Raw genomic sequence first — 12,067 nt, 5'->3', positions numbered from 1 at the left:
GCCTGACACTGGTACAGTGTCCCTTCTGTTGCATTCCCATAGGGCAGAACAACTCACTAAGCCAGCTCAGATTCAAAGGGAGGATAAATAGACTCTGCATATAAAATTCAATAGTCACTCAAACATGATAGAAAGTAGTTCAGAAAGGAGGCTTAAGAATGATCTGAAGATAATTATCTCCTCCCCCCCCCCCCCCACAGTGTTTCAGATTTCTGGCCAAGCTTAAATATGGCCATCTACAACCTCTTTAGCACCCATTTATGAGAGCAACAAAGTATAGAACAACAGTAGCAAACTACAGCCCATGTCAACTGTCTTTGTAAATAAAGTTCTGAGGCCCAGTACAATGACTCATGCAAAGAAGGGTTGTGAGAAGAAGGAGGGCCATTCTGCCATCAACGAGGTGGTGACCAGAGAATACACCATCAACATTCACACGCATATCCATGGAGTGGGTTTCAAGGAGTATGCCCCTCAGGCACTCAAAAAGATCCAGAAATATGCCATGAAGGGGATGGAACTCTAGATGTGTACATTGACACCAGGCTCAACAAAGTTGTCTGGACCAGAGGAATAAGGAATGTCCCACACTGTATCAGTGTGCAGTTGTCTAGGATAAAGATTGAGGATGAAGATTCACCAAACAACTCTATGCATTAGTTACCTACATACCTGTCACCACTTTCAAAAATCTACAGTTAATATGAATAAGAACTGCTGATCATCTAATAAACTGAAGGAAAAAAAAAAGTTTTATTGGAACACATCTCTCCTCAGGCATTTATATGCTGTTTATGGCTGCTTTTGTGTTACCACAGCAGAGTTGAGAAGTTGAGACAAAGACCATGGTGGCCCACTAATCCAAAGATGTTTATTTTATGGCCTTATTAGTTTACTAGGGCTACCACAACAAAGTAGCACAAGCTGGGTGGCTTAAGAAACAGAAATTTATTTTCTCAACAGTTCTGGAGGCTAGAAGTCTGAGATCAAGGTGTCATAGGATTGATTCCTTCTGGATGGCTGTGAGAGCAGAGTGTGTTGCAGTCTGCTCTCTGTGGCTTGTAGGTGGCCATCTCCCTGTGTCTTCACTTTGTCTTTCCTGTGCACGTCTGTGTCCAAATCTCCTTGCCTTAGAAGGAAATTTAACTAGGGACTACCCTAATGACTTCATTTTAACTTGATGTCCTCAGAATGTATTGGGGTTGGGGGAAAAGACAGTTTAAGCCATAACAAGGGCTTTCACAGAAACAGTTGGCTGACCCCTGGAAAAAGAAGAATGGGGCAAATCTAGCGTTTAGAAACCTTGGACTCTAACTTCAAATCTGTTTCATACTAGCCGGGTTACTTTGAATAAGTCACCAAAACTCTATTATTCTCTTTCTACATTAGTAAATTACATCCAATAGTTCTCTGACTGTATGATCAAATTGGGATGCTATGTAAGAAAGTAGCATGAAAAATGAAAGGTGTTTCATGAGTTTCATTATTTACTATATATACTTTGAACCATTTATTATTTTTTCCTCAAATCTTTATTGTTAAAAATATTACGCATGTCCCCCCTTTATTCCCCATTGAGCCCTTCTACCCTGCCCCTGCCTCTACCCCAGGCCTTCACCACACTATTGTCTATGGGTTATGCATATATGAATACAAGTTCTTTGGTTTAATCTTTATTATTTTTATATTTAAATATATATATTTGAATTAATTTATTCTAAAATAAATTTGAGGCCAAAAAAGAAGAAGGCCTTAAGAGGAAAACCTGTTCTCTGACTCATGCCTCATACCTGAAAGAGTTTCTAGAACTAAACTCCTGAGGCTTTGAGTACATGCCTGATGTAATTAGTCAGAATAAGCAAAATGTTTAAAATATTGATTTCTTGAGGGATTAAAAATGGCAGCAGAATAAGTGGATGCTGCATGGACATGCTCCCAGGAACAAAATGGTATTACAACTAAAATACAGAAAAACTTCCTGAATAATCAATGGAAAACTCGCAGGAGAGAATGCTGATACCTGAGGACCGAAAATTGAGACCGAATAGAGATTGGTAGGAGGTGCAGAGGCGTGAAAGGGCTGGCTGGGTGCCCACAGACAGAAACTGAAGTTTCAAAGAGATATTTCAGCTCTGGGGTTTTGCCACTGAGAACTCTGAGATCTAACCCCCAAGCTGGGCCTCCTCCAAAACTGAGGAGGGTACCCACATAACATCTGGCTGTGAAAAGCATCAGGGTGCTGTCTGGCAGGGAGTAACAGCTGAAAATTCAGGCACCCTCTTAAAGGGCCAACACAAAAAATTCCCTGTGGAGCCACCAACCTTATACTCTGGCAGAGGGAGGGTGAAGTGGACTGGAGCTGTGAGAACAGAAGCCAGGAATGGTGACTTGGGGATAGAGCTCAGAAGGCAGATATCCCAAGTTTTCTGGGTTGAGTCATTCCCTCACAAAGCAGAGGACATTTTTCCCACATACACATTTGCCATTTCTGGAGGGAAGACAGTTGGCACACCCTATTAGAAAACACCTTGCCCTGAGGCCACTTAAGAGATTAAAAATAACAATTAGCCTCCAGACAGAAGCAACTGCCCCACCCTGTTGAAAAACTCTCGCCACAACTGAGGACGCTTGCCTGGGGCACCAGGTGCACAATTCAAGTAGGAATCCTATCAGTCTATAGGTAGAGGTGGTCTCCTGAGGCTTCGAGTACATGCCTGATGTAATTAGTCAGAATAAGCCTTGAACATTGTCCTGCACTAGAGATTGAGAGGTGTAGACAATCTATCTAATACATAGTCACAAACCCAAACAGAAAGCCAAAATGAGGAGACAAAGAAACAACCCCCAAATAAAAAATAAATTTGAATAATTTATATGGGTTTTGTTTATTTGAACTTGAGCTTGGCCTTTATTTAGTAGGAAATAAAGTAGTGACTTCCTCCTGGTTGAAGAAGAAAGTGGCTCCTGTGCTCAAATTTCTACAATGTTTCAGAATCATGCTGCTCAGCATATACTGACCTGTAGTTTTCTTGATTTGTGAAGACTTCTTCAGGAGCTTTTGATTCATAATTTCTTCTCCTCTGTCCCCCTGGTCCTTACATGCCTACCTGGTTTAACTATTGCCTTGCATCACTCTTTGGTAACTTTAGCTTGGGAACTTGAGGCTCTAGTTTGATTGAGTTCTAGGACTTTATTTTCATTTCCTCTGTGTGTTCTTCCACTGAATAGCACAGCAGGAGTCTCTGACTCATGCCTCATACCTGAAAGAGTTTCTAGAACTAAACTTGTTCTAAGGTCTGACCCATCCTAGATCTCTTTAGTTCTACAGCCCTAATATCTACCTGTATTTCTGTGTTCTACCTCTACATCTCAAATAAGAAGCTAGAAAACTATCATACTTTTTCCTTTGATATGTACTTATATGTACTTACAAGTGTCATATTATTCCTATTTAAGGTAGAAATTCCTAATTCTCCTATTTGTGTTTAGACCTTGTAATGTTGTTAGGTAAGAGAGCAAGCATTATGCCATAGATTTCATAAGATGAACATTATTGGTAGTTTGTCCACATATTTGTGGTTAATTTCCTTTTAGTTTGTGTTTTTTAATTAAAATTATTTTCAAAAAGTTCAGGAAAAGGGTACCTATATAATAAAGAGGTAATATGCAAATTGACTGTCACACCCTTGTACAAGATGGCTGCCCCCATTAGGTCACAAGATGGTCACCACAAGATGGCCAGCAGGGGAGGGCAGTTGGGGGCAACCAGGCTGGCAGGGGAGGGCAGTTGGGGGTGACCAGGCTGGCAGGGGAGGGCAGTTTGGGGTGACCCGGATGGCAGGGGAGGGCAGTTGGGGGTGACCAGGCTGGCAGGGGAGGGCAGTTTGGGGTGACCCGGATGGCAGGGGAGGGCAGTTGGGGGTGACCAGGCCTGCAGAGGAGAGCAGTTGGGGGTGATCAGGTTGGCAGGGGAGGGCAGTTGGGGGCAATTGGGCCGGCAGGGAAGCAGTTAGGCATCAATCAGGCTGGCAGGGGAGTGGTTAGGGGGTGATCAGGCTGGCAGGCAGAAGTGGTTAGGGGCAGTCAGGCAGGCAGGCAGGTAAGAGGTTGGGAGCCAGCAGTCCTAGATTGTGAGAGGAATGTCCCAGATTGGAGAGGGTGCAGGCTGGGCTGAGGGACATCCCCTCTCCCCCCAGTGCACAAATTTCATGCACCGGGCCCCTAGTACATTGTTATAAAAGGGAGATAAATGATTCTAAATTAAATGCCAATCTCCTTGCCCATGCAAGGAAAAGCTTAAAGAGTTCATCACCACTAAATCAGTATTTTACAAGAAATGTTAAAGGGACTTCTTTAAGAAATAAAAATAAAAAATATGAATAAGAAAATTTAGGAAAGAAAAAAATTCTCTTTGACAAAGGCAAACAGTAAAATCATGGATTCAACAACTATAAAGTTAGTACAAAGATTAAAAGGCAAAGTAAAAAGAGCATATGTAATTACACCAATAAATTAAGGAATATACAAAAATAATCATATACAAAAGAAGTAAAAGTTAATGACAAAAAACATGGAGGGGATGAGTAAACATTGTAGGGATCTTAAAATGTTTTCAAACTTAAGCAACCATCAACTTAAAATAGACTGCTTTAAATATATGAAGCCCATGGTAACCAAAAACCAGAATCCTGTAAGACATACAAAAAACAAAAACAAATCCAAACATAGCACTATAGAAAGTCAACATTCAAGAAAGCACTAAAACAAACAAACAAAAAATCAGAAAACAGTTAATAAAATGACAATAACTATATACCTCTCAATAATTACTTTAAATGCCAATGTACTAAATGCTCCAATAAAAAGACATAGAGTGGCTGAATGGATTACAAATCAAGATATACATATGCTGCTTACAAGAAACCCACTTCCGATAGAAAGACACACAGACAAAATAAAGGGATAAAAAAGGATATTTTTATGCAAATGGAAAAATTTAAAAGGCTGAGGTAGTGATACTTATGTGAAATGAAATAGACTTTAAAACAAAGGCTGTAATGAAAAAGAATGAAAGGAATTTCATAATGATAAGGGGGTCAATCCAACAGGAGGACATAACTCTTATAAATATATATGCACAAAAAGTAGGAGCACCTAAATATATAAAACAAATATTGATGGACATAAAAGGAAAGATCAACAGTAAGACAATAATAACAGGAGAATTTAACACCATATTGACATCAATTGGTAGATCATCCGAACAGGAAATCAACAAGGAAACAGTGCCCTTCAATGACACATTAGATCAGGTGGTTAAATTAATATTTTCAGAGCATTTCACCCAAAAGTGGCAGAATATACATTTCTTTCAAATGCACTTGAAACATTTTCGAGGACAGACCACAAAACAAGTCTCAGTAAGTTTATGAAGATTGAAATCATGTAGGAAGCGGTTATAGGGTTAAGCCTCTGACTGACCTGTGGCAGGGTCACAAACAAGTTCGTTTGGAGGGCAGAGCCCTCCCAGCATAATTAAGCCTAATCCTGTAACTGCTCCCTAGATCCTTCCTGGGTAGCTAGTGGGCTGTGGGAGGGGCAGCAAGTGCTGCCAAAACAAGTGAAACTTACAAGAACATTGTTAATTGCCTTGTTTGTCCCTGATTATAAATAAAGCCTCAGCTTTGCAGTCTGGATCTGTTCTGTGGCCTCAGCCAGGCAAAGAAAGATCCACCCAGCTCCCAGCTTCATGAATCTACTTCTGCGTCTTGTTTTCTTTATTTCTAGTATTTCTCAATCCCTGGCTGCCTCCATTTAGAACCGGTTCGTTCATCTCTCTTTCTGTGCGGGACGTGGAAAAGGGAGATCCCCGCCATGTCTGGCCCCCGCCGCATCAGGCCCCTGCAAAATCATATCAAGCAAATTTTCTGATCACAATAGTATGAAACCAGAATTGATTAAAAGAAGGAAACTTAAAAACACACAAACACATAGAGGCTAAATAGCATACTACTAAACAATGAATGGGTTCAAAATGAGATCTAGGAATAAATCAATAATACTTCGAAACAAATGAAAATGAAAACACCATGACCCCAAACCGATGGGGCACAGCCAAAGCAGTTCTAAGAGGGAAATTCATAGCAATATAGGCCTCCCTCAAGAAACAAGAAAAAGCTGATATAAACTATTAAACCTTATACCCAAAGGAACTAGGAAAAGAAGAGTAATGAAGCTCAAAGTGAGTAGAAGGAAAGAAATAGTAAAAATCAGAGTGAACCTAAACAAAATAGAGTCTAAAATTAAAAAAAAAAAATGAATGAAACCAAGAGTTGGTTCTTTGAGAAGAAAAAAATTGATAAAAATTAGCCAGAGTCATCAAGAACAAAAGAGAGAGGGCCCAACTGCATAAAATCAGAAATGATATCTCAGTAAAGTTGAAAAACAGAAAAAAAGAAAAGGAAAATACAGATGCATGACAAAAATATACAACAAATAAATGCCATTGTGTTTAAGGAGTGAAGAAAATTATTCCTATGCATGATTTATTCATGACCATACTAATTATGAATATAGACTGAATAATAGAGAATAGTATTGTATCAGTGTTAAATATCCTGAATTGTGTACTACACTATGACTATGTAAGGGGATCTACTTGTTCTTATCAAATACATGCTGAATATTTGAAGTGAAAAATAAATGACAGAGAAGTAGCAACCAACATTACAGAAATATAAAGGATTATAAAAAATACTACAAAAATTATGTGACAACAAATTTGATAACCTCCAGTGATGGGCAACCTTTTAAGCTTGGTGTGTCAAACTTCGCCAAAAAACTAAGCATAACTCGGGTAGTGTGTCACTTTGAGGAAAAAACATTATTTTGCAAATGTTTCATCCTCAAGAGCAGCAAATGTTTCATCCTTGGCATGCGGCCGCCTCAGCGGCCACGTGTCATCAGAAATGGCTACGCGTGTCATAGGTTCGCCATCACTGAGACTAACTAAGCATAGTCTCCGAAGACTTAGAAACATAGTCTCCCAAGACTGAATCAGAAAGACAGAGAAAATCTGAACAGACTGATAACTATTAACAACACCAAATTAGTAATAAAAAATCTCCCAATAAACACAATTCTTGTATCAAATGATTTCACAGGCAAGTTTGGCCAAACATTGAAAGAAGAATGAATACCAATTGTTCTTAAACTATTCTAAAAAAATGGAAAAGAAGGCTCCCAAACTCATTTTACAATGCTAGCATTATCTTGATATCAAAACCCGACAAAGGCAATAAAAAAAAAAAGAGAGAGAGAATTGTAGCCCAACCAATAGCTCTGATAAATATAGATGTAAAAATTTTCAACAATATGTTAGCAAACTGAATTCAGCAATACATTAAAAGATCATTCACCATGATCAAGTGAGATTTATTTCACAGATGCAAGGTTAGTTCAATATCCACGAACAATTAATGTGATTCACTATATAACAAGGATAAAAATTATGATCATATCAATAGATGCAGAAAAAGCATTTGAGGTTATCCAAATGTCACTTATGATAAAAACTCTCAGTAAACTGTGAACAGTGGGAACATACTTCAATATAATAAAGGCCATATATGACAAACCCATAGCTAACATCATACTCAATGGTGAAAAGCTGAAAGCTTGTCTTTAGATCATGAATAAGACAAGGATGTCTACTTTTCTGCTTTTTTTTTCAATATTGTATTGGCAGTCTTAGCAAGAAAATCAGACGAGAAAAAGAAACAAAAGGCATTTATCCCGTAACCGGTTTGGCTCAGTGGATAGAGCATCGGCCTGCAGACTGAAGGGTCCCAGGTTCGATTCTGGTCAAGGGCATGTACCTTGGTTGCAGGCACATCCCCAGTAGAGGGTGTGCAGGAGGCAGCTGATCGATGTTTCTCTCTCATCAATGTTTCTAACTCTCTATCCCTCTCCCTTTCTCTCTGTAAAAAAAAAATCAATAAAATATATTTTTAAAAAAAGAAACGAAAGGCATTTATATTGGAAAGAAAGATTAAAACTGTCTTACTTGCAGATAACATACCATATACATAGAACCCTAAATATTCCATAAAAACTATTAGAACTAATAAATGAATTCAGTAAATTAGCAGGATGAAATTAATATTCAGAAATAATGAACTATCAGAAAGAGATATTAGGAAAACAATCCCATTTACAATTGCATCAAAAGTAATAAAATACTTAGGTATAAGTTTTACTAAAGAGGTAAAATACCTATAGTTACAAAAGTATAAGACATTGAGGAAAAAACTGGAGAAGATAAAAGCAAATGGTATATCCTTAATATCATTAAAATGTGTATACTGCCCAAAGCAAGCTACAGATTCAATGTAATCTCTATCAATATACCAAAGACATTTTTCACAGAAGTAGAAAAAGTATCCTAAAGTTTATATGGAACCACAGAAGACCTTTAATAGACAAAAGCAATAATGAGAAAGAAAAACAAAGTTGGAGGTTACCTGATATCAAACTATACTCCAAGCTATAGTTACCATAACAGCATGGTACTGGCATAAAAAGACACATAAATCAATGGAACAGAATAGAGAGCCCATGCTTATACGGTCAATGAATCTATGGCAAAGTAGGGTATACTTTGGGATATAGTCTTTTTAATAAATGATGTTGGAAAAGTTGGACAGATACATGAAAAAAATGAAACTAGACCACTTTCTTATACCATATATAAAAATAAACTCAAAATGGATTAAAGACTTAAATGTAAAACTTGAAAACGTAAAACTCCTAGAAAAAAACAACACATAGGTAATAAACTCTTTGACATCATTCTTGCCTTATATTTTTGGATGTGTCTTCTTGGGCAAGGAAAACAAACAAACAAAAAACAATGGAACAATATCAAACTAAAAATTGTTGCATAGCAAAGGAAATTATTGACAAAACAAAAATATGACATTCATGGGAGAGGATATTTGCCAATGATACATCTGATAAAAGGTTAATATCATTTATATATAGAACTAATACAACTTAACACCAACAATCCAATTTAAAAAACGGGTGAGGACCTGAATAGACATTTCTCTAAAGAAGACATACCGATGGGCAACAGACATATGAAAAGATCCTCACCATCACTAATCAGGGAAATGCAAATCAAAACCATGAGCTGTCACCTCATACTGTCAAATGGCTATCATTAATAAATCAATAAACAAGTGTTGGCAAGGATGTGTAGAAAACAGAACCCTCATGCACTGTTGGTGGGATTTCAAATTGGTGCATCCACTCTGGAAAATAGATAGAGGTTCTTAACAAAATTAAAAATAGAACTACCATATGTTCCAGCAATTCTACTTCTAGTCATTTATCTGAAGAAATCCAAAACACTAGCAAAGATATGGAAGCATCTTGAATGTCCATCAATAGATGATTGGATAAAGAAGAGTTGGTAGGTACATATATAAAATGGAATATTACTTAGCCATAAAAAATGAAGTCTTGCCATTTGCAAAAACATGGATGAACCTACAGGATATTAGGCTAAGTGAAATAAGTCAGACAAAGAAAGACAAGTACCATATAATTTCACTTATTTGTGGAATCCAAGAAACAAATGAACAAACAAAACAGAAACACCTTGTAGATACCAAAAACAAACTGGTGATGGCTAGATGAGAGGTAGTTGGGGTGATGGATGAAAATAGTGAAAGGGAATATGAAGTACAAATCAGAAAAAAAGTACAAATTACCAATTATTTAAAATTATTTAAAAAGTCACAGGGATGTAAAGTACAGCATAGGGAATATTCAGTAGCACTGTGATAATTATATATGGTGTTTATATGAATACTAGACTTATTGGGTGATCACTGTAAAGTATATAAATGTCTGATCTCTATGTTGTACATATGAAACTAATATAATATTGTATGTCTACTGTAATTTAAAAACAAAAAGTCTTAAAATAATGTCATTCTAAAGTGGTGAACTCAACTAAACAAAAAAATGTCCCAACAGAACAATGAAACCATCTGACTATAGCAAACTTAAATATTAATCTTCAGTGACCATGTGTTTAGGCATATAGTGCCACTCAGTGATATCAAGCTAGGTTTCATATTGAATTGCATTTAATGAAGAACAATAAGGTGCTGTTAATCTTTAGATAAATTACAACATGCCATGGCAATCCCTCCCATATTGATGTTACCCTGCCTTTTTATTTCTATTTGCTGTGCTTGAACTTTCCAAACAAATTGAATCATACAGATTGGCAAAGTCAATTTACTGAAATGAATATGTGTCACTGTCTGGAAAAAGAGATGACAGTGCTATATACCACTAGAGGTCCAGTGCACGAATTCATGCACAGGTGGGGTCGGGCTGGCCTGGCCCCAATCAGGGTGGATTGGGGCCAGACCTGTTGGGAGGAGGTGACGGCGGAAGGTTATCCACCCTGCCATGTATATGCTGGAGATTGCATGCCAAAAAGTCCTAAAATCTTCAGATCAGATTTTAACATTGTTTCTTACTCCAAAGCTATCTCTATTTGCCCTGACATATTAACATTAAACATACTATACATACTCAATGTTATTAGTGATATGAGCGATTCAGGCATGATTCTCTTCCACTATACTTTCCATCAATTGAGTGGAAATATTTGAGTTTAAAAATATACGTTCTTTGACTTCTGGATGAATTCTAACCAATTCATTAAGCTTTAACTTGGTGCCACATCTATATTTTGTTGAATTGATATTTATGGAAAAGATTTAGCTGAAGACAAGCATGAAATTAAAAAATGTAAAACGAGCTGAGGTCTCTACTCTGTCATTTAGAAAAACATGGGAGGCACCCAATTATCCAATATAATAGAATTAATAAAAGTAATATATAATGTCATAATGTAGTTTATCCAATAGAAAAACATTATTACACCTGATTGTACAACACACAAATACTTTCTGGCAACCAAAAGGAAAACATTCGCACTGTTGATAATTGTTTAGTTTCTCATATACCCAAATGTATGAGGGGTATATGTTATTTGTATCATTAAATTCATATTATATTGTAATGTGGTAATCTAATTTCTCTAAGTGCCTCATTATTTTTCATTTCAACTGCCAAATGCACATATATTTCATGTTGTTAGTGAATTAAACGGAGGCATGCTAAACAGATTGATAGTTTGAATTTACTCCGATTTGAATATACTGATTATAGTGTAAAATAAGACAAGGAAGAAATGTGCTGTTTTCTGTAGGTCACATCCAATGGTTTATAACACAGGCAATCTGTATTGTGCCCAGAAACATATTGTATGTAAACAAATGGCATGATAAATAATATAATGTCAAATGAGTGTAGTTGCTTATTTGAATCAGAATCTCTGAGATATCAACAAAATTCAAGCTACTAAAAATGTCTGTGGGTAATTTGTACTTACAATGTCCAGGATGTAATGAAATTCTAGCCACTTAATAACTTCCTACTGTCCCCAGCAATGACATCTCTTGAGTAATGAAAGATAGATATGATTAGCATAAAGGGATAAAACAGAATGGTACATCAGCTAACTAATACTTTGTAACAAACCATACCAAAGCCAAGTCACTGAAAAATAATTATTTATTTAGCTCATAATCCTGGGAGTTGGCAATTTGGGCCGTGCTCAGTTGTGGTGTTCCAATTATGGAAGCTTCATGTCTTGTGGTCAGATACAAATTAGGTATATAAGGTGCCATCTCTGGAACCTCAGTTGGGACAGTGGGCTTACACAGCTCCAGTGATTGGTCTAATTCTCCAGCAGACTAGGCTGGGCTTGTTCACATGCCATGGTAGGGGCCCTAAGAAAGTAACTAGAAGCACTCAAGACCTCATCAGGCCTGGGCGTGGAGATGCCATACCATCACTTCACTGAATTATATTGTACTAGAGGCCCGGTGCACAAAATCATGCACCAGTGCGGTCCCTTGGCCTAGCCTGTGGGATTGGGCCGAAACCAGCTCTCTGACATCCCCTGAGAGGTTTCAGA

General features: G+C 37.3%; 1 pseudogene; it reads left to right on the top strand.

The window, feature by feature from the left end:
- Positions 1 to 346: 346 nt before the first annotated feature.
- On the top strand, positions 347 to 707 carry LOC114232439 (60S ribosomal protein L31-like; annotated as a pseudogene).
- Positions 708 to 12,067: the final 11,360 nt, after the last annotated feature.

This window comes from Eptesicus fuscus, chromosome 8 (genome assembly GCF_027574615.1).
Source record: "Eptesicus fuscus isolate TK198812 chromosome 8, DD_ASM_mEF_20220401, whole genome shotgun sequence".
Classification (NCBI taxonomy): domain Eukaryota; kingdom Metazoa; phylum Chordata; class Mammalia; order Chiroptera; family Vespertilionidae; genus Eptesicus; species Eptesicus fuscus.
The sequence above is the reverse complement of the archived record's forward strand: the minus strand, read 5'-3'. Positions and strand labels throughout refer to the sequence as shown.